Below are 23,219 nucleotides of genomic sequence, written 5' to 3' on the forward strand. Positions count from 1 at the left end.
CACGCAACATAAAACATGACCCATGGTCTGTTAAAATCTCCCGTGCTATCCCCACCCGACTAAAAAGCAACATTAGCTCCCGGGCTACGGCCTTAGCGGTTGCGGCGCGGAGGGGTAGGGCTTCCGGGTACCGGGTGGCATAGTCAACCATGACTAATATGCATCGATGTCCCCGGCTGGTCTTGGGGAGAGGGCCCACAATGTCTAGGGCCAGTCGGTCAAAGGGTACCTCAATGATAGGCATCGGTATCAGCGGATTCCGGATCGAGGGTCTCGGGGCCGTCCGCTGGCACTCCGGGCACGCCTGGCAGTACTCCGTAACGTCCTTCTTTATCCCGGGCCAGTAGAACCGGTCTAGGATCCGTTCCCTAGTCTTGTCCATGCCTAAGTGTGCCCCTAGGACGTGTGTGTGGGCCATGAAGAGGACTTTACTGGTGTACGGGCGAGGCACCACCAACTGCTCTACTATTACTCCCGCCCTCTCGGTTATCCTATACAATAGGCCTCACCTGGTGCAGAAGTGCGGGTACGGTAGGGTACTCACCGAGTCCCTGGCGCGACCGTCATGGGCGACAACGTGGCTCCAGGCGTGTTTAAGGGCGTCATCCTGCAGTTGAGCGGTGGCGAACTGTCCGGGACGGTCCGACCCCCTCCCGGTTGGGGGGAAGTCCGAGAGCTCCGTGAGGGGGGAACTCTCCGTCTCTCGTAACCCGGCAGGTCGCTCCGACGCTGTCAGGGTGTCGGGGGTCCCCGGCGGGTCCAGGCAATGAGTCTCGCCGGGTGGGCGGGCTGGTGTGCCTGGTGGTGTTGGGCCGTCTCTTCCGGTGCCGTCTCCCTCTCCAGATGTCTCAGCTGGGGAGGAGTGTGGTGCCCGGGCTCCGTAGGCGTGACGAACTGGTTGTCGGTGTCGCCTCGGCTGCGGTCGGGGTCCTGGCTCCGCGTTCCAGAGCCGGTGGAAGATGGGGCAGTCTCTCCCGATCAATAGGGGCACCGGGAGATTGGGTACGATCCCGGCCCTTACGGTGAAGACCCCTCGGGGGGTCCGCACGACCACATGGCATGTGTCGTAGGTGCGGGTGTCCCCATGTACACAGGCGACCTCCATCGGTTCCCCCGTCCTTCCGACGGCTAGGTCGGGCCGGAGGAGGTGACGACACTCCCCGTGTCGATGAGGGCCTCAGTGTCCTTGTCGCCCACCCGAGCCGGGAGGTTCGGGGCTCCGGCCTCCTGATGCGCCCAACAGGTGGTGAGTAGACACGGTCCTGGCCTGTCCTGTCTGGCCACAGTTAAAGCACCGCCATACCTCTCTGGCTTCCGGCGATTGGGTCTGTGATTTCGGCTGATCTATCTGTCGAGGGGGTTCCGGTCCTCGTCGGTCCCTACGGGTCTCGATCGGGCGGGGTGTGGCCGGATGGCGCTGTTTAGCTGTCGGGCCACCTGCCAGTTCTCCAGCTGGCGGATCAGCTCGTCCACCGTGGCCGGATGGTTGGTGGCGAGGGTTCTCTGGGCTTCCGGCGGTAGCTGGCGGATGGTGTTGTCCAGTAACACCCGGTCGAGAGCGCTGGGACCATCCTCTCCCGCGAGCCATCTCCTGATGAGCCGCGCGTGCTGGGCGATCTGGGACCTCACGGCGCCCTTGGGGTCGAAGCGCCAGTCGTGGAACCGTTGGGCCCTGGCCGCCAGGCTATGTCCATAGTACGCCAGTACCGCCTGCTTGAGGGTCTGGTACTGACTCGCCTGTTCTGGGGTCAGGTCCTGGCTCACCTGCTGTGCGGGTCCCGTGAGGAAGGGGGCCACGATGTGTGCCCACTGGTCCTCCGGCCATCTTTCTCTCCGAGCCGTCCTCTCGAAGACCTCCAAGTAGGCCTCGACATCGTCCTCTGGTCCTAACTTGGTTAGCCGGCTGGTGGGCGCTGATATCGGAGAGACGTCCGGGGAGCGCATTTCCAGCCGTATGACGGCCTACCGGAGGAGGGCCCTTTCCTCGGCGGCGTCTCGCAGGAGGGCGGCCGCAGCTGCGGCCCCGTCTGGGTTCTGCATTCGGGGCGGGTGGTCCCGAAAAAAATAGCAGGAAAAAACTGTTGCGTGGTCGGATTGCCTGCCTTCTCCACCATATGTGGTAACCCGGCTCAAGGAACAAGAGTCTCGGATGCTCAAACTGCCAACAAGGCACGTTTATTAATTCCAAAGAACGGAAAAAAGGGGAATCACCCGTCAATGCAAACTATAACAAATAAAGAGTCTGGGCTCCGTGAGCCACTGGGGATGCTGTGGTCGTGTCTCACGCGCTGTCCCGATATCCAGGTGAGGAGGTCCTTCCGTGGTCTCCTGTGGTCTTCTCTAGACCGGGTCCCGGGGCAAAGGTCCGTCCGGGTAGGGAATCTCGCTCCGCTCTCTGCCTCTACATGGGTCACATACCTCCTCTCTTTAGACTGCATCTCAGCTTCTCTTTATAGCCCTCACCTGGGTCTGATTGGCCTGGTACACAGGTGTCTCCCGTTGGCGTTGAGTGGGACCTTGCCAATGCGACCCTTGGCGCCCTCTGGGGGAAAAGGGTGGTAGACAGCTCGTATTACCTGCCCTCTGGGCTTCCAGGCCCGCCGTGTCGGGGCCAGGTTGCCACAGTGTGCACAAAACATGGAAACTTGATGATGTTTAGCTTTTTGACAGCTACATCCATGTTTGCTGCGTTATCCACAGTTGCTGCCACCATCTCTTTCACTCCAAGCTCCTACAGGATCCCCTCAATCTCCTCCGCAACAGCTATCCCTGTTTGAGCTTGGTACACTGCTTTGGTTTTAAGGACTTTTTCTGTACTCTGACCTTCCCTGACGTAGTGCAATGTGACGGTGAGGTAGTGTGTTATTTTCATTAGAAAAGAAAATCTGGACAAAATACAGCATATTAACCTACCGAAATTCCAAGGACTCTACTGTGGCAAATGGGTGCAAACCCTTTACCACAAATTAAGTCACTGCTCGGTGACATTAGTTTATCCTCGCCTCGGTCATTTTATTCCTCCCTGCCTCTGTGAACGGAGTAGCTAGAGGTGCACAAGAGCTACTTGCTGTAGACTCTGAGCCGGTGTAAGAGCCAGCCTCTGGCCGTCATACTCGTCTAAATTAGATGGACAATTGGAGATTATTCGTATAGTATACGTTTACACAAAGGAATGGCACACAAATTAATTAAGTAGGAGTAGGAGTTTAAAGTTACCTTCGGTATTAACAGATGGCGCCCCGATAGCTCCGCTGATGATTGATTCACTTGCGTTGCTAGTTAGGAGCGTATCAAACACGCGACATTCCTGGATATGAATTGCATGCTGTGTAGCCAAATGTTTCAGCATATTGGAGGTAGTTCCCCCCTTTGATGAAATAGAAATTTTACAATTGTTGCAAGTGGCAATTTTGTTGATTATTCGCGTGAAATATAACCATACTTTAGAGCGCTTCTTCCTCGGCGGCGCCATGCTGCGTTCTGAACCAAAACCAAGCAGCGTGTGTGTGACGTCATGACGCATTTGCCGCGACCAGAAACGATAAGCGGAATCGAAAAGCAGGCTTGCTAATGATTCCAAGGAATTGGTTGACTTGGCACCGGTTCTGAACAAGAACCGGTTCTCGATTCCCATCCCTACCGGCACGTGGCGGCGAGGGCCCGGGCGCAGTGAATCCAGAGTTCGCTGGTATGGTAAGGAAAAAAAACAGCCTCACCTGGGGTGGAGGAACCATCGCGTCCAGAACGTCCGATGGGAAGAGGACCATCCCCGGAGCCGTTGGTAGACTCAGGGTCTCCGGATGATGAGCCGCTGGACCCTACTCCATCATCCTCAGGAACGGAGCCACTCCCTGGGCCACCAGCACCCCCAAAGCCAGGGGGTGAAGATCCATATCCGGCTGACGACCCAGTGCGCCCAATGAAGCCAAGGGGGTGAAACCCCCCGGACAGGACCGAGCAGAGGTCTGCACAGAGAAGCCGACATGATGGAGCTGTTAGTAGCATCAGCATATGGCATTCCCAAGCCGAGGCTGCCTTACTTCGACAGTGGCAGGGAGAGTGATTTTGTTTTGCTAGACATGGCCTTAGGAAATCTTGTGAGCGTCCATACCCATCAGTCGGAACATTTCAAGTTACAAATTCTCCTAGACCATATAAAGCTCCCAAGTGCCTATAAGCTAGCCAAATCTCACATGTATGCTAAGGATCCGTATAGCGCTGCCCTGCGAACGATATACGGACAACCACGCCAGCTAGTCCAGGGTGAGATCAACAGCATCATGAACACCCCACCGGTCAAGATGGGTGATAATGCTGCCTTCCAAGAATTCACCATGTCAGTCAGATCTCTTGTTGGGCTGTTAGAGTCCATAGAAGGGAAGCATGGCAGTGAGCTGAGTGTGGATCCCATGCGGACAAGCTTTAGGGGAAACTGCCTCCCTCCTACCGTGACGGATTTGTGGATGGCCTCCTAAAGGATGGAACCAGCCGGACATACACCATCTAGCATCTGTCCACATGACTCGACATGAAGGCAAGGGCCAGGACCAGGCAAGGGCTCAGCAGTTGACCTCTCATGTACAGTGGGAGAAGAAGGAACCTGTCCATCGAGAGGTGAGACGCAAGGAAAGCCGAACAGCTCTGTATTTCACTACAACGTCTCTGTTGCATTTTTTCTTGAAGAAAGTAGTTCAATCCTTGGTCGCTTTTAACTCACTTTATTTGTTAAAGTAGGCTTATTTCGGTATGGTAACTATGAAGCATAAGGGAGGGAATTGTATCTAACGCGTGTGAGGGAAATACCTTGAGCTACTTCGAGACCCGGGCTTAGGCCCGAGTCTCTCCGCGGGTCTGCCTATCAGCTCTGGCCTCAATCTGAACTCAGTCCTGGCTTCTATCAAGTGGGCGTGGCCTATGTGACGTGGGCGTCGCCGGTGTGACGTAATGGCTCCGCCCTCCTCACCTGTCTAAAGGTGCTGCCATCTGTGGCTGGAGTAGTTATTGCAGCTTATGTGTTCGATCCTGCTTCCTATTAGCTGTGTGAGGGTAATGCAGCTTGTGTGTTGGATCCTGCTTCCTAGTGGCTATGTGGGGGCAGCTGATGTGCTTAAAATACGTAACATCTCCCATGCCCAGAGTTCCTGCTAGTCCTCAGCCTAGGCCTGAAGATCGTCCCGCAGAAGCTGAGAGGAGTAAGAAGCCCCCGGCTAAAGACAGGAACGGATTCCAGCCTTACTGCCCTTACCACAACAATCGTGAGCACTTCTTTGGTTCATGCCCAGAGGTTTTGAAGTTCACTCCGTCCCAGCTAAGAAAGTGGATCGCCGATAACAAGAGATGTTATAAATGCGCTCGTTACCATTCATCAGACCAATGCACCCTGAGAAAGCCTTGTAAACTGTGTAGCGAACTCCATTTGACTATTCTGCATGACACAGTACAGCCGAAGATCTGATCACAACCGTAGCCAAGATGGTTTCTGACGGGTTGGCTGCTGCCTCTTCTCATCTCACAGTTGAAAGACTGCTTGTCCAGAAGGCTCAGACGGAGAGCTTCCCGGAAAAGCTATCCGGCCCGTGGCAAGGCTCATTCCTCTGCCAGAATTGAAGGAGGAGGAGGATGAAGCTTGTGACTCTTCTTCAGGAGTGGAATTTGCCACAAATTCCGGGGCGGCTGTATGAAATCCCCACTCTCTTCCCAAATAACCGGCTGGTTAAAATATGTGGCTCCGCCTTTCCCTCCCCAGAACACAACTCGCGCACCGCAACTCACGCAACGCAACTCACACCCGGCGGCAATCATCATGATCACGAATGCAATATAACTTACCTGTCGCGATAGACAACCATTTTTGCATCCGGATCGCTTGCCGGAGAGCACTACACCTCTCCTCTCTCCTGGCCGGATCGCTTGCCCGAGAGCACTACACCTCTCCTCTCTCCTGGCCGGCGAATTAACCTGTGTGCGTCGTTAAAACGTGAGCTTGGTTTCCCTGTTTTCCTGCCGTAGATCTTCGCCTTATCCCCAACATTGTCCAAATCCTCATGTACTGTGGAGTGGCCGCGAGTATTGTTTGTTTGTGTGGGAAGCAGCGACCACGCAGTTTCGGTAACCGGAAGTAGTGTAATGTAAATATTTAAATCTGCAGTATATTGATTTAACCTTAGTTTTAATTTAAGTTAATGATGCCATGGTAGGTAGTTATGCAATGTTGTGATGATGTATAGTGCTATTCGAACAGTTAATTAATTATGTTATTTGATGAATGTGAGATGTAAAGGTACGGCCACACCAAACGCGTCACCTGCGTACCACGCGTATAAAATCGGCAATTTTTCCATAGGGAAGCATTGGTGTACGCGCGTATGAGGTGCGTACAGCGTATCATGCGTACCAAGCAACATTTTACTCGCTGTAGGGGCGTATGAGGCGCGTACATATACGCGCGTGTATATACGCGCGCACATATACGCGCGTACATATACGCGCGTACATGTACGCGAGGAGTTCAAAAAATTGAACTTTTTATGCTCATACGCGCCGCAATAGCCAATCAGCGTTGAGCTTGACCCGACGTCACTGGCAGAGAGTAGTGAGCTTGGACAGAAGCATACGGCCGACATCTTTCTTTATTCTGTGTGGAAATAGTAACATAGTTACGCCATTAAATGCTTTTATGGAAACATTTTTAGCGAGAAATGTGCATTTTACTTTCATAATCTTCGCTCGGTGAATGTGAAGGATGTTTGGTTTGATAGTTATGACGAAGAGGGAACGCTCCGTTCACTTGCATGGACAGAGTCTCTGGTTACTAAAGCAACCTCAACGTCTTGGCGGACTATATATCTGCTGATCAACACTACGAATGCTGGAAACACACCAGACACACCATGTGAAGTTATTTAACCCGATTATTGTTATTTATATCCGAGATTACTTAATCTAACCCGATCTAAACTCTATCACCCAAACACGGCGACGTTTGGGTTTCCTACCTCGGACTCCAGAGCAGCCATGTCCATGGCAGCCACGGCCGGCAACTTTCTTTATTCTGAGTGGAAATAGTAACATAGTTACGCCATTAAATGCGTTTATGGAAACATTTCTAGTGAGAAATGTGCATTTTACTCTCATAATGTTCGCTCGGTGAATGTGAAGGATGTTTGGTTTGATAGTTATGACGAAGAGTGAACGCTCCGTTCACTTGCATGGACAGAGTCTCTGATTGCTAAGCAACCTCAACGTCTTGGCGGACCATTTCTCTGCTGATCAACACTACGAATGCTGGAAACACACCAGACACACCATGTGAAGTTATTTAACCCGATTATTGTTATTTATATCCGAGATTATTTAATCTAACCCGATCCAAGCTCTATCATCCATCCAAACACGGCGGCGTTTGGGTTTCCTTCCTCGGACTCCTTAATCCTCGGACTCCTTAAATGGTCAGATACGCGCGTATCTGACCATTTTTGACACAAAATGGTCAAGCAACATTTTCGCTGCGTTACGCACGTACATGGTACGCGAGGTACGCGCTTGGTGTGTTCGCACCTTAAGTGGCCAATTGGGCCCAAACTAAATTCATGACAATGAATGTATACTGTGCTGATTATGATATTTTTTTGTCTCCTTTGTGTTACAGCACACATACTTGCACTAATTCCAGAAATACTAAAGAAAGGAAAAGATAACTATAAATAAATGCCCTTTGCGGCCAAACTGGATCTCTCTCTGCCTGTGTCCTCCTTCCCACTCCCCAACCATCTGACCGTGGTTAGCCTGTTGCCCGCCTCTCTCCGACGTGTCCCAGTGCCGCACCTCGCCTAGAGTGTTCCCACTCTTTTTCAGGGAGATATTTTAACCCTTTTTAACCCCATTTTTCCTGCGACATTCCTGCGTCCCCCCCTTCTACGGAGCCCATTTCAGCACCGTGTCAGTAGACAGTTACAATCCTACAAACGTCGTGAGTGCAGTGAACGCGCGTTCATGTTAAGAGGAGTTTCGGGAAACACTCCAAAGAAATTGACGATGGATCGCAAGATCCATCGTGAGAATGATCGTGCAAGCGTGGATCCATCATTATCAGGAAACGGCGCCCAGGGCTGTAGTGGAGGGTAAACGCACGTAAACGCCGTTTACGCACGCCTCTGGAATTTAGGAAATAGCGTCTACGTGTTGTGCCCTTAAAAAGGGGAATAGTAACGGGAGAAGGATGAGGAACACACACACGGAGCTCTTTCCTTCACTCGTCTGTATTGAATCTTATTTTGCACAACACATACAAACCTCAGACAAATGTATACATACGCAGACTCAGTTTTAGGATCGCAAATAGTTCTAAATGATGTAAATTATTATTTTAACTAAATAAACACGACATGTGAATTATGCTATAAACAAACTATGTTATCATGGAACATTTGAATAATGAAATGTATTTTTAACTTGTTGACTTATCAATTTCCATCGCCATGACATGAATTAGACACAAATATATTAATATAAATAAACAGTAACACGCTTAAACACTAATGTCAACATTCAGACTATGGCGTGGCCACAAGGTATCCGGCTGCTAGCCTGCACGTCAGAGGTAGCAAAAAACTAAACAACAAATAAGTCCAACAAAAACTTTTCCATGCATTTAAAACTAGCATAGCATAAGGAAAAAATGCTATCAACCTCTGTTCATATGTATACAGTGCTTTGCAAACGGTAATAACCTTAAAAAGGGGAATAGTAACGGGAGAAGGATGAGGAAAACACACACGCAGCTCTTTCCTTCACTCGTCTGTATTAGGAAGAGGAGCGCGATCCCCCTACTGGAGCCCCGAGGCATTACCAACAGATCGACGAATCATTCACCCACACAAATAAGGATCTGAATTACCTATCTGCATTCCTCTTTTTGGTAGTACTCATCAGTTGGATAGTTTTCATATACATTCACAACTACTATAAATTAAATTACATATTCTAAAAATAGATACTATAGTAACTGTGATAATATCGAACAGAAATTAGCTTTTCAAATGAATTATGTTTACCTCACAATAAATTGTATGTATGAATAAATTGTTTTACACAACATGTCACATACGCACCTCAAAATTCCCTGTGCCTTGTATTCTGCCGTTGGAATAATCGGAAATAAATTTGGTATCATTTTAAAACAAAGACTAAGTTTCATATTGTTGAACAAATAAACTCTGTAGTCTGAATCATTTTCATCTGCGCTGTAGGCCTATTATGATCTGTGACCCTCCAATCAGTGCCTCGCGGCTGGCTTATTTTTAAAGAGACCATAGAGTGCTCCCACTCCCACAGATGCCCGAAAAAGGCCTCAAGTACAAAGTAAGACTGAAGATGATCAATTTATAAATCTATTTAACTTGATAAACTATTCAATGACTATGAGCATTCAGATTGGCCAATGCGTAGTCATGCTATCCGTGTACTGCACATGTCAAAATGAGCGAAAGTCAGAGTTTCATTATCCATATCAAACTTCGGTTTTGGCGTATCAACGTCGCTATAGCTCGGTCGCTATGTTAAAGCCTAAATTTGGTTGTCAGTGTTATTGACAAGCTGTTAACTGTTAACTGGTGTTCTCATTACCTGGCTATCGCCAGACCAAGTTCAATCGTTCGATCGCACGTTGTAGCAGGGCGAATTGAATTAAAATTCAAACTCGGAAGGGGCGAGGGATACCTAGCCTAGTGTTCTCAGCCCCACAACTCTTAAATTCCACATCTTTTTTTCAGGCAGTGATGGGACAGGCAATGATGCAGAGAGCACGGGGAGAGGAGAAACACCAGGGGATCAAATAGAGAGAGGAAAGAGAGTGAGGAGGCTGGTGAGAGAACAAAATCATGACAGTGGAGAAGAGGAAAGAGGAAGTGAAAGACCAACAGAGAATGAGGAAATAGAGAAAGGGGAGACAGAGAAAGATGAACTAGAGGGAGGAGATGAAGAAACAGGTAGTACGAGAGGAGTAAGAGAAGAAACAAGGACAGGAGAGATGAAGAGTGGAGAATCTGAATCAGAATCTGAAGTAGAGGGAGATACAAGGAAAGAAGAATCTGAGACTGAGACTGAAGACACAGTGAGAGGAGAAATAGAGAGCAGATGCCACCCAAATCTCTGGACGCGAGGAGGAATAACACTGTGACCGGGCAGCAGACTGCTGACACAGAGGAGGAGGAGGAGCTGCCGGCGGCGCCGCGACAGTGACTGCCGGGGGCCTATGGCAGCGACGGGGGCTTGGAGCGGAGCGCTGCCGCCCGGGGGGAGGCGGAGGGCGGGAGACGTGTCTCCGGAATTTCTCTGCCTCCTCGGAAGCAGCCTGCATGTCATCCACCATAGATGACAGACGGGGCCCGAACAGCACGTCCGGGCTGATGGGGCACTCCAGTAACTGCCGCCTCATCGGCTCAGGGATGCCCGGGGTCTGCTGCAGCCACAGGTTCCTCTGTATGAGGTGCTGCCATGCCGCCGTCCGGGCCGCTGCCACCGCGCCGGTGGAGCAGAGGCAGAGGATGACACCGGCGGTGTCATCCTTCACCACGTCGACTGCCTGTTCGGTCAGACGATGAGGGTCTACTCCCATGGTGGAGATGTTATGCGGCAGCAGGGCGATGTTATTCATAACAGCCTCTTGTTGCATCATACACCGATGCGCTCTGTCTGTAAGCTTGGCCGTCAGCTGGTATTTGGGAGTGGGACAGTGGTCGCTGAGCCCCGGCTTCACTCCAAAGACAGCACACAGAGCGGGATCCAGCGGCGGTACCGCCCTGTAACCCCGGTCTGTCAGACCCTCCGTCTTCGTGACCTGGATAAATGTTTTCACCGGGGCACCGAGCCTCCCGGGCTCCGCCGCAGCCCCACTGAAGTACTGGCTGATGGCGGGAAACATCGGCCAGATCGGGGCGAGACGGGCGGGGCGTGTCGCGGGACAGTATAGTCGTCGGCCCGTTCAGCAATGGCAGCGGCAGTGTCGGCTCCGCGTTGTCTGGGCAGCGCAGCATAATGCCGACACAGGCAGGGCGGCGAGAGTGCCAAGAAGGCATGTTCATGCCCAAGGCAGCCCTCGCACACCTCATGGCCGCCATACGGCAAGATGTAACCCGCGTTACATGTCTTGCAGATGCCGTTCGCCGTTGAGTCCATAATATCTATTTATTTACTACAGTATGCTACAGGATCGTCCTGAAGAAAATGGGAGCAGAGTCCGCCGGCGCCTAACTATATCTGCGAAATGCGGACGTCGTTGAGGCACGCGGACGTAATTGAGGCCCACGCTGTTGGTGGGCGGGATTACAATTTTTTCAGTGCTACGGCTCACGCCTGGGGATAACCCAATAGCGATAGCCTTAAAAGGCGAAGCCTATACGACATAGAACCCATGGCTTATTGTCAATGGTGAATATCTTGGATGCAAAACTTGCAAAAAAGCAAAAGGCCTTGGAGTGTTTAAAGAAACAGGAATGTCCTCGAAAAAAGTCAATATGTCCAGAACTCAGCTGCAAGCCTCCACCAACAAAGTCCTCAAAAAACTTCAATATGTCCAGAACTCAGCTGCTCGCCTCCTCACTGGTACCCGCTCCAGAGAACGCATCACACCTGTCCTCCGTGAACTCCATTGGCTTCCAATTAAACACCAAATCAACTTCAAAATCTTACTCATTACCTACAAGGCCCTCAACAGCCTAGCCCCCCCCTACCTTGCCGACCTCCTCCATCACCACGCTCCCTCCCGATTCCTCAGGTCCATCTCTGCCAACCTGATACAAGTTCCACGGACTGAGCGACGGACTTGGGGTGATCGGGCCTTCTCAGTTGCTGCCCCCACCCTTTGGAATACACTCCCCTCCCACATCAAAGTCTCTCCAACCCTCTCTTCTTTCAAATCTGAACTCAAAACATACCTTTTTACACTAGCCTTCCCCACCTAACTCCCACCTTATTCTTCATGTTTAACCTCTGTTTTTCTTTTATTCCTAATCTGTTTTACATAGTTTTGATAGGGCAATATGTAAAGCGTCTTAGAGTACCATATTAAGCGCTATATAAATTTAATTTATTATTATTATTATTAGGGTTGGGCAATCGTCTACAAGCTTCCATCGTCCGATAGCGCCCCCTAACCCTAACTTTATAATATTTTTTATAATAATAATTTATCACATTATAAAATTGCGGTTTTATTTTTCAATTTTTTTCTTAAAAACGATAAGGATGGTCTTCCTCTTGGACCAGCGTGAGCCTCCGCTGATTTAAGTTTCGATAACGTCGGTGCCGGTGGTGCTGTCATGATGACACACGGTAGTGATGCGCAGGTCTACCCGTGACCTGCAGACACCCGCGGGTTACCCGTGGGTCGGGCGGGTTTGGGTTTGATATTCATAAAATATTGCGGTCGCGGGCAGGTTTGGGTCAAAGTCTGAAATCACTAATTCTCAATCAACGGCCACCAGGCGGCAGCGTTCCACCTGCTTAATCGAATTGTTTTACCCTATATGGTATCCGTAGTTGTTTACACCGCCAAAACCTCTTAGAGATCTCCAATGAAGACATGGCTAACTTGATTAGAGAAAAGTTAAAAAAGGGCGATGCAAAGGTTGTGACGAAGGAGGGCCAAAAAAGCAAGGTTTGGGAAAAATTTAGAAGTGTCGTCTTGTCCGATGACACTGTTACAGACTACGTTGTCTGCTTTGAGTGTGAGATGCTGTACAAATACGACGGGCATAAAACAGGTACATCGAACCTACTTCGGCATTCATGCCGTGGGTCGGCTCCACAGCCTAACAAGCCTTCCTCCACACAAGCTCATTCAGAACAACCCTTAATGCCTGCATTCATGAAAAACAAGGTTCCACTCACAGCAAAATCTAAACTTGTGGATGACTTTGTAGCATTCTGCTGCTCGGACCTACGTCCGTTTGATGTTGTCTCTGGAAAGGGATTTACTCGTGTGGCACAAGGGCTTAGAATGTCTGTGCACGGTTTGGATCAGTGGACGTAGACTCTGTCCTCCCTCACCGACAAACAATTTGCGACAGGGCCAAAAAGCAGGCCAGGAAAGAAAAGGAGAGCCTAATCGAGCTGATTAAAAAGGCCATGAAAAATGGAATAGGCATCACAACAGACATGTGGACTGACAGCTTTCATATGAAATCGTACACAGTACTAACATGTCACTTTGTTACTGAAGATTGGAAACGTTTCAGTTGAGTGATTTCCACCTTAGAACTTGACCATGCGCTCAGAAAAACGGCCCCCAACATACAAGAACAGATTACCAAAGAACTTCTTGAAGTTGGCATTTCCCCTGACAACATGTCAAAGGTTGTCTTGGTAAGTGTCCAGGACCCCAACATTAAGGCCGCACTCAAGAATTTTAATTGGATACCCTGCGCAGCGCACGTACTCAACACTGTTCTAAAGCACACATTCGAAGAAAGGGACGCACCAGATTGTATGGGCGAAGTGACTGACCAGATTATTCCGTGCAAGCATCTGGTTGCTTACCTTAAAAAGTCTGGCAGTACACTTAGCCATCCGCATGCTGCGGTTCAGGAGAGTGAAACAAGGTGGAATAGTAGGCAGAGATTATGAACTCAATCGCGAGGCAACACAGTGAGATTCGACGACTGCTCGAAGAAAAGGGTCAAGAACACCGCTTCAACGGCATACAGGTGGAGGTCCTCAATGCAGTTGGCGAATTCTTGACCCCCTTCAAACATGCCTCAGAGGATATGGAGGGAGACCAATATCCAACTATCAACAAAGTTTTGTTGTGGTACCACAGGCTGCGAAGGCACTGTGAGTCTAGGTACAGCGACCCATCGTACATGCAACACATCCGCAGACGTGCCGGAGAGCTCTAGAACGAGAAGATGATCATCATCCATATCCATAAAATTGCCGCTTTCCTCTCCCCGCGTTTTAAGACCCTTACACCGGGATTCCACCGTACGCGCCGCGGAACGGCTGCACCGCGGAACGGCTGCGTCCTCTGCCCTGCGTCCATTCCTACCGGGTGCGTAACGGCAGCGTAGCACTGCCTTGCGAGCCAGCCGTATTCACGCGAGATCACGCATATCCTGAACGTATATTAAGGACAGCTTACTGGCCATCTATCCTCAATTTTCTGTTTCTACCATGGGTAAGTTTGCTACTCAATTTCTATATTTGCCTGGTTTTACGATTTTAAATCGTAGTTTCATTATGCCCTACATTGTTGTGCTGTATTGACACTGTAATCACATAGTTAATACTGTTAAAAGTCCAGTTATGAATGACAAGACATGGAGCAATGATTTGTTGCTTTTTTTGTTTATAAAACAATAAGGTTCATTCATGATAATTATTTCATGTGTATTGTTCACATATAGTGCCTTGCAGAAGAAGAACACTTGCATTAGTTCTCCTACTTGAAGGACTGCAGAGGAGGGGTAGAGGGCGAAGGAGCCGATTCTGGGTTCATCCCCTCAACCAGAAAAGAAGACAACAAGGCGATTTTCACCATCTGGTGGCTGAACTGAGGCTGGACAGTCAACGCCACCATCAGTATTTCCGAATGAGTGCAGAGCAAATGGACGAACTTCTATCCCTCATCGGCCCTGAAGTGACCAGGCAAAGCACAAACTACAGAGCTGCCATAGAACCTAAGCAGAGACTGGCTGTAGCACTAAGGTAAGCCACAAACAAATGAAATCACAGACCACAAGCTGAAGAAACATTTTTTAATACGGTTTCAACATATAAACGTTATAAATAAATATATAAAGTGAAAAAAGATTTTCAAAAACAAGAATAAAAACTTAAAAATAGTAACAAATGTAAAGAAAACTGGCAAACAAGCAACGCTTGTACTACGTGTAGTATGGGTCGTTCGGGTCTTCCCAGTCAGGACTCATTTGTGTGAACGACTCTGTTTGTGTGGGGGGGTGAATTGGTTGAATAGGAGAAGGCAACTGTGTTGGGGGAGGAGGAGGTTGAGATTGTGGGGGTCGGGATGTTTGTCCCAGAGCGGGGGGAGGTAAAGGTGGAGGTTGGCCACTTTCGAGGTGGTGAAGAACAGTGAGGATCTCCATTTTGGCCTGTTGCCGACTGTCCTTGTTTAAGCGGTGCAACATTGGCACAATGCTCATCGCAAAATGATATGCCTCGTCCAGCTCGTCATCGGGTATATGGGGTTTTGGCACCGGCTGCTCCAGCAAAGACATCAGCCGGTCCCCAATGCCTGTGTCTATCGGTCTTTGGCCTCTTCTGGTTTCCCTGGGGGCCTGCGCTGCAACAGCCGGCCTTGAAATATTTCTGTCCCTGGGGTTCCGGGACCTAGAGGCAGACAGTGCTGAGGTTGATGGAGCCGGAGATGTCGAAGGCTGTTGCAATGAAATGCCAGGGGTGCTGGACCGACCCTCAGACCGGTCTGACTGAGGGGTACCCGACCCGACATTGCTTCTTGAACTATATAAAAACAAAAACAAAAAAAAAGTTATACATAGGATAAATTTGCATATGAACATAACAGTTTTATATACAAGTTCTCACCACTTTAATAGCACACTTTAAAGATACATTTTTTACAACACAAATACTGTTATTGAGTTATATATAACTGTTGTATGAGGCTTCAACTATTTCATGCAATGTTTATGTTTAAGTAATTTATAAAGACCTTCTTGGTTGTAGATGGGGCAAAACGAAGGAATGATCCTTCGAACATGATCTCTGCATACTTCCAGTCCTTCTGTGTGCCACCTGCCGATCCACTTGGAATGCCTTTTTTCCTGTTTTTTGCGAATGCGTCCCTTAAAGCCTTCCATCTTGCTTTACACATGTCAGCTGAAACAAAGGAGAGACACGGGTGAATGAAAATTTTTCACATATACCTTATATTTATTTGCTTCTTCCCTCACAGGTACATGGCTTCTGGAGATTCACTAGTGAGTCTGGCATATAGCTACCGCCTGGGGCACACTACTGTAAGGAACTCAGTCCACATGGTGTGTGCTGCCGTTGAAAAAATGATGATGGAGAGGTTCCTACCCAGGCCAACACAAGAGACATGGGAGGAAGTGGCTCAAGGCTTCTGGGAGAAGTGGAATTTTCCAAACTGTCTGGGAGCAATAGATGGGAAGCATGTGACCATCCAAGCCCCAAGAATGGGAGTCAGTATTTCAATTACAAGAAAACTTTCTCAATAGTGCTTTTGGCACTTGTGGACTCGAACTACAGGTTCAGGGTCATTCAAGTGGGGGACTTCGGAAGGACCAGTGATGGCGGCGTATATGCTGGGTCAGCTCTCGGAAGAGGAATGGAGACCAAAACGATTCATGTCCCACCCAGTACCTCTCTGCCTGGCGCTGCTCACTTGGGTGATGTGTCACATGTCATGGTGGGTGATGAAACCTTCCCACTGAAGCCATACCTAATGAGACCATACCCCGGACAGAACCTCACTCACCAAAAGAGGATATTTAACTACAGACTTTCAAGGGCAAGGATGGTGGTTGAGAATGCTTTTGGCATTCTGTCCTCCAGGTGGAGAATCTTGCATCGCAGGATCAACCTGCACCCACAAAATGTGGACACCCTTGTTTTCGCTGCATGCATTCTCCATAACTTCCTGCTTTTCCCGAGAGAGAATGTGAGGTTGCTGGAGGAGGCAGAGCAATAGGGGAGAAACCTGCCATCAGTACGCCACATGGGAGGAAACAGAGCCTCGAGAGAGGCCTGTAATGTGAGGGAAATCTTCGACACCTATTTCAACTCCCCACAAGGCAGTGTGTCTTGGCAGGACAGGATGGTTTGAAAGTTTTGCCAAAAGTGTGGAAAATGTCTATATTTGTAAATAGATGTTTTTTTGTTTTGTTTTTTCATGCTCATTACAGATGAGATAATCTTTGTTGTATTCTAAAAATGTTATCATTCATTGTAAATAAAACATTTGACAAAAGGGTCAAATGTTTTATACAAAACATCTGTTTTATTACCCTCCATAACAAAAGGGTAAAAGTGTGAACTAGATACAATTAACACAGCTGACTATTACGGAAGCATATATGTAGCAAATCTCAAATGGCAATGCAATTTGCAATTTGCAATTCAATAAGTAATTACGTTATGCAATTGACAATGCATTATGCAATTTCATAATGTAATTTGTAAATACGTTATTCAAAGTGTATTTTAATATGCAAAGTGACAATGCAATCCTCAATTAAATTTGCAAAAGTTATAACAATAAAAATAGAATAACATTTTCTCAAATTCTTTGAGTTCCTTTATTCAAATTGAAAAGCTATAGCGTCCCCGTGATTGCAATCCACTTCGCCACGCTCCGTGTGTTGCGATATTCAAATGACATTTCAATCCGCAAAACGAATGCTTTGCAAAAGATTTGGCAAAACGTTTTGCAAAACCTTTTCCAAAACGTAATCCAAAACGTTATCCAAAAAGTCAATATGCAAAGTGGCAAACGTATCAGCCAATCAGCGTCTGGCCGGGAACTACGTCACTTTCTATTGCCTCCAAGGGTATCTCCACGGTGGGTCTCCCGACCCTATGTTTCGCAGTGCCTGTAGCACTTGGGAAATCTTTGTGTTTACCACACTGGCGTCAAAATGTACCAGTGAGGATAAGTCGTCTATCCTATCTCCCAGAACACGCACTCTATCTACTGCATCTGTGTCTTCAACACGATTGTTCTCCACATCATCGGCCAAACTTCGGAGCGCATCAATAATCTCCATTGGTGACCAATGGATCTGACACATACGAATTGAACGTGAACAAGAAAATTACGAGCAAGTGACGTAGTTCCCGCCCAGACGCTGATTGGCTGATACGTTTGACACTTTGCATATTGACTTTTTGGATAACGTTTTGGAAAACATTTTGCAAAACGTTTTGCCAAATCTTTTGCAAAGCGTTCGTTTTGCGAATTGAAATTTCATTTGAATATCGCAACACATGGAGCGTGGCGAAGTGGATTGCAATCACGGGGACGCTATAGCTTTTCAATTTGAATAAAGGAACTCAAAGAATTTGACAATGTTATTCTATTTTTATTGTTATAACTTTTGCAAATTTACATATATGCTTCCATAGACTATATCTACAGTATTTAACACTGGGTAATAGTATTTCATATTTGTATACACCTTTAATACCATAGCTGTGTGAAATATTTTCTATGTATCTTTTTTCCAGAAAGTACAAAAGTTTAAAAGTTATTCAGTCAAGCACTTCTAAAGAAAACTAATATTTAAAGTAATTAAAAATGTTCTGTAACTTTGCACTGATCAGGACATATTTTACAGATACTCAAAGGTAGATTATGTACAGTTCATTTAAAATCACATTTTTTTACACTTTTTTTTATCTTTTAAGTAGTACTTTGTACTCACCATCCACTCCCAAAACTATTGCAATTAAATGCCAGGCTTTTTCTGCCATTGTCCTTATAAAAAGGATGATTGGTTACGTAAATGATTTTATGTTTCTCCACTTCGACAATCAGTCTCTCGTCGTCCATGTTGCCGACCCTCTGATTGATTGGCAGCTGACCTGGTGCCACCGGCCATGATTTAATGTTGATGTGAAGTTGTGATAGGCTACACGAGTATTTGTGTTTTATTTTGAAAATTGACCGGATGCTCTATAGCTTTTACTTTTTCGCTTCCTGCCCTGCTCGATCTGCTCTGTTGAAATTGACGCGGTTTAGCAGCGGCTCGTGGCAAAAATAGAAGTGCGACGGAAAGATAGCGCCGCGGTGCGGCACGCCGCTCCTGGGACGCTGCTGAAACGTTCCGCGGCGCACCCGGTGGAAATGGTCTCATTGATTAGAGTGGCAGCGATCAGCAGCGGTGCCGCGGCGAGTATGCCTCCGGTGGAATCGAGCCTTAAAGGAGCATTTCACCGGTGGAGGCATGAATATGTATTGAAATTGGGTCCTATGTGTAGTCGAATAATAAAATAAAATTCTAATTTGGTGCCGTCTTGACCGAGAAAAGGCAGAAAGTGACTTTTTGGCGCTTGTGGATTGAAGACAACAACTCCCACCATGCACCACGATGCACAGCTTCGCTGGCGGCCACTCCCGCTGATCATGTCCGCCTATCGGACACCTCCTTGTTCCATCTACTAATGGAACAAATCAGCGTTGAGCTTGACCCGACGTCACTGGCAGAGAGTAGTGACGCTTGCACAGAAGCATACGGCCGACATCTTTCTTTATTCTGGGTGGAAATAGTAACATAGTTACGCCATTAAATGCGTTTATGTAAACATTTTTTGCGAGAAATGTGCATTTTACTTTCATAATGTTCGCTCGTTGAATGTGAAGGATGTTTGGTTTGATAGTTATGACGAAGAGGGAACGCTCCATTCACTTGCATGGACAGCGTCTCTGGTTGCTAAGCAACCTCAACGTCTTGGCGGACTATCTGCTGATCAACACTACGAATGCTGGAAACACACCAGACACACCATGTGAAGTTATTTAACCCGATTATTGTTATTTATATCCGAGATTATTTAATCTAACCCGATCTAAACTCTATCATGCACCCAAACACGGCGGCGTTTGGGTTTCCCACCTCGGACTCCTAAATCCAGCGCAGCCACAGGCGCGTTGGCGCGTTGAACCATTTTTGTGACACACAATGATCAAGCGTCAAGTTAGGCACGTTACACGCGTTTGGTGTGGCCGTAGGTTTCACCCAAAAAATTGGCTTCGTGTGGACGGGGCCAAGAAGGTGAACACACGTCACCAAGACGGGGAGACAGCGCCAGGCGACTTACGCCACTATCTGCCAATGGATCGTGGATGCCTGGGCTGATATAACAGTCTCAACTGTGGTCCAAGCTTTCACGAAGGCAGGAATAATCACTGAACTGCCAGGCAACAGCAGCGACACTGACTCGGATAATGACGAGAGGGATCCGGGCATGTTGGATGCCGTACTCGCCCAACTGTTCAATTCGGACACACAAGAATTCGAGGGATTCGTAGACGGGGAATGAACTGAAAAAGTGAGCTTATTGTTAAGAGATATTGATATTGATCAGATATTGTTAATATGCACATTAACGTTTGAACATCGTTACCGTGGGAGTGACCGGAGTTGTCAGAACGCTTAATAAAGTTTGACTTTATCTGACTGTTTTGTTGACATTCCCTTTAGCACAACTCGGTCTAGTCGATGCATAACGCAACCCCATTCAAACGTTTGACTGCAGTATCTTCTATTCTATGCGCCTTATAATCCGGTGCGCCCTATACATGAAAACAGTTCTAAAATAGGCCATTCATTAAAGGTGCGCTTTATAATCCGGTGTGCCTTATAGTGCGGAAAATACGGTAGTCCTCATTTGTATTTCTTTCGAAATGGTGAACTTTTGCATGGTGCCATCTTCTATGTCAGATCCAGTACCCTCCGCCATTGTACTTCAGTTTTATCAACAGCCTCTGTTATCTTAGCTTCAGACGCTGTGGATGTTAGTTTCTGCTGGTGAAGTCCCACCCACTGGCACTGCTCTAATAGGTCTGTAGCGTCAGTGGGTCCCACCCCCTAGAGGGGGGTGGGACTAGTGGTTGTAGTCTTACGAGAATCCTCCCCTCTTACACTTCCTATTTTCTTGTACGCAAAAATCGTCATATTGCGTCATCTAAAACAGGAAGTGTTGGAGATCGATACGGATCTCTCCAGTGTCTCCAGAAAATAAGGGAATGATGCTAGACCATTCAAAAATATGCGGGGGGTTCTAAAAATACAAAGCTTATGTGAAATGGGTGAAGTTGCCCTTTAAAGATGCTCTCGCCAGATGAGAGCTTGGCAGTCCAAGTGGAAGCAAGGAGACTGACAACAGCCCTCATTCTAAATCTGCAGGTTCTGTCTGCGCAAAGTACAAGTCAAGGTAAATTGAAGCCTCAGTGTAGCTTCCAGTCATATTACCAAAATTAAATTGCCTATATATTGGAGGATCTCTATATATAATAATAATAATATTAATACCCCTTTCACATTTTAGCAGCGGACGGGACAAGTGCAACAGAGAGGGAAGAAGTAGAAGGTAGGCCCAACCTGCAAGATGACAGCCAGAAAAGGCTGTGAATTATGTGAACTGTTTCACACAGTTTTAATTGCAAACCTTGACTGTATGTTTATAGCCTACTTGACTTTATTTAAATTCAGACGCGCCTTGTTCTTTTTGATAGAAAATGTACTGAAAAAGCGCAGAATGTTCCAGGAATGGGAAGACACTCCCGACCTTATTGAGGCGGATGAAATACAGCGCTAAATGCTGTCACATTTCAGTCTTGAGGACTGCACAGAAGACGTCCTTGGATTTTGGAGGGATCACCGTCACGATTTCCCTCTCCTCTCGATGTTGGCAAGAGCGGGGCATTGCGTTCCTGCAACCAGCACATAAAGCGAGCGCGCTTTCAGTTCAGCAGGTCGCGTGCTGGAAGCGCGTCGCGATAGGCTAAACCCCGGCACCGTGGATGCCATCCTCTTTCTCCACAGTGCTTCCAAACAGCGGTCATGAATACAATCTGAATTATCTGTAAATTAAAACTTCCTTTCGGTTTTTGATTGACAACTGATCTCATCTCATTGTGTTTAAGTGTTGTGTTTCATGATTTTCTCTTCATTTCATATAAATGCGTATACCGCAGGCCTATTGGTCCGAATATAAACACAAACCCCATTGTAAGACGACCTATATTTGGAAAAAAGATTTGAACACCAGATTTTATAAATAAATAAATTGTATTTATTGAAATAATATTGGAAAATAAAAAGGCATAGAATAAAACACTGCATTGCCACGAAACAGTAGTGCAAATAGGCCGAACTGATGTGTCCACCAAAGACTATTCCTGACACTCCTCTGCCCCGCTGTGTTCGCTCTGGCTGTGGTCGCTGCGCACTGTTTCGGCCCGTGGCAAAGCAAGTCATCCTCGCTGCTGTCCAAGGCATTTTGAGCCGCAGCATTTATTTAATGCTAGTATGACCTAGTGCTGAAAAAAAAGTTATCTGAAAAAGTGTGAGGGGGAGCAGTGGTGCGCTAAACTTGTTCTGTGAGCAGCTGGATGTGAACAATGGCACAACGATAGATTTTCGACTGTGCGCGCATGCACAATATTGCATTGGTGTAATCGAGCTGCGCTGCTATATTCTTTTTTTTTATCAATGTAGCGTTTTGCGAGTCAAGTGCAGGCTGAGCTTTTTTTTTCCAGCACCCCCTGCTGAGAATACGTTCCTGTGGCTATGGTTCCATTGCAATATGTGACGTGTTCCAATACCCGTACTATCCGTACTTACTAGCCAAATTTTGAGTATGTAGTACATTCCAATTCAGATCCGGCGAAAAGAAGTATACTTCAAGGACCCGGACGTCGTACTCAAAACGGGCTAATCGAAGGATCGAAGGACACTTTCCGTACTCAACGGCAGCCATCTTAGCTACGTAGTGGAAGAGGCGGAGCCAGCCTGAGCCAAAGTCGGCGCATTTTCCACATAGCCTGCATTAATAGTCATTTTGTAGTTTTTATAGTTTTTATAGCTTTTTATAGCTGCTAGGCGTAAAGAGTTCACCATTCAAAGCGGGATGTTTATTGCGGGGGAGGAGCCGCGGCGGCAGTCGTGATCGTAATTTCCGGTTAGTGCACCACGGAGTACTCGATTTGGAACAGGACATCTGAAAAATTAACGTACTCAGTGAGCACGGATAGTACGGATAGCAAACTTCCTTTAAGTGTACTCATGGAAGTACGCGTATTGGAACACGGCAATGGACTCACTGGCGTTTTTGGTTTTTTTTCTCGGGTTGGGTCGGGTTTGGGTCATTATCGGCGCATATTTTTGCGGGCTGGGCGGGGCGATCCAGATCTCCTAACGGGTCGGGTTGGGGCAGGTGTTAAAAAAACCTGACCCGCGCATCGCTAACACACGGTGTCTCGATAGTGAAACCTACTGGCACTGTTTAAGCAGCACATGTTACACAAAATGGAGGCCATCTTAGTTAGTAAGACTACAGCAAATTAGCCCATCTGGAAGTTTTTTGGGTTCAAGCCAAATGATAATGGTGAACCTAAAGACCCCAACCAGCCGATATGTCGGCTTTGTAAAAGGCTTTGTAAATTGTAAAACCAATTTACACGCTCACTTAAGAGTGCATCATCCGGCAGATCA

General features: G+C 47.6%; 2 long non-coding RNA genes across 2 annotated transcripts; one reads left to right on the plus strand and one right to left on the minus strand.

Annotated features, from left to right (window-relative positions):
- Nucleotides 1–14,178: 14,178 nt before the first annotated feature.
- On the plus strand, nucleotides 14,179–16,970 carry LOC132463590 (uncharacterized). Its single transcript, XR_009527070.1, has 2 exons — nucleotides 14,179–15,453; nucleotides 15,935–16,970. It is a non-coding gene; the product is annotated as an uncharacterized LOC132463590 (long non-coding RNA).
- On the minus strand, nucleotides 14,740–15,940 carry LOC132463591 (uncharacterized). The gene is made up of 2 exons (XR_009527071.1): nucleotides 15,692–15,940; nucleotides 14,740–15,480 (listed from the first exon to the last, which is right to left on the minus strand). It is a non-coding gene; the product is annotated as an uncharacterized LOC132463591 (long non-coding RNA).
- Nucleotides 16,971–23,219: the final 6,249 nt, after the last annotated feature.

This window comes from Gadus macrocephalus, chromosome 8 (genome assembly GCF_031168955.1).
Source record: "Gadus macrocephalus chromosome 8, ASM3116895v1".
NCBI classification, from domain to species: Eukaryota; Metazoa; Chordata; class Actinopteri; order Gadiformes; family Gadidae; genus Gadus; species Gadus macrocephalus.